Genomic DNA, 382 nt, shown 5'->3' with positions numbered 1-382 from the left:
GGGGGGTCGTGCCTTGGGCGGGGTCTCGGGGACCTTCGTGTCTCCCTGGCTCCGTTGCTGACTTGCTGTGGGTCCCGGGCAGCTCCCGCATCCTCCTGCCCCGTGCCCCATCTCCCCACGGAAAACTCAGGGGGTTGAAATGGGAACGAGGAAAACTAATCCTGCCTGGCACGGGAAACCCGTTGGAGATCTCCTGATGGAAAACACCGCACTGGGCATCCCTATGTGCATTTTCATTGATTTTTTTTTCTTTTTTTTTCCCAACAAAGGCTGCTTTTTGCAAGCTCTAGGTTTATGTGCATCTACCAACACGCCTGTTGGTGGGGTGCAGCCACCTTACGGGACGGAAACAGGCAGCCCGGGAGGACTGCAGGCAGCCACC

Source organism: Fulmarus glacialis, unplaced genomic scaffold (genome assembly GCF_000690835.1).
Source record: "Fulmarus glacialis isolate BGI_N327 unplaced genomic scaffold, ASM69083v1 scaffold18295, whole genome shotgun sequence".
Lineage (NCBI taxonomy): Eukaryota > Metazoa > Chordata > Aves > Procellariiformes > Procellariidae > Fulmarus > Fulmarus glacialis.
The sequence above is the reverse complement of the archived record's forward strand: the minus strand, read 5'-3'. Positions refer to the sequence as shown.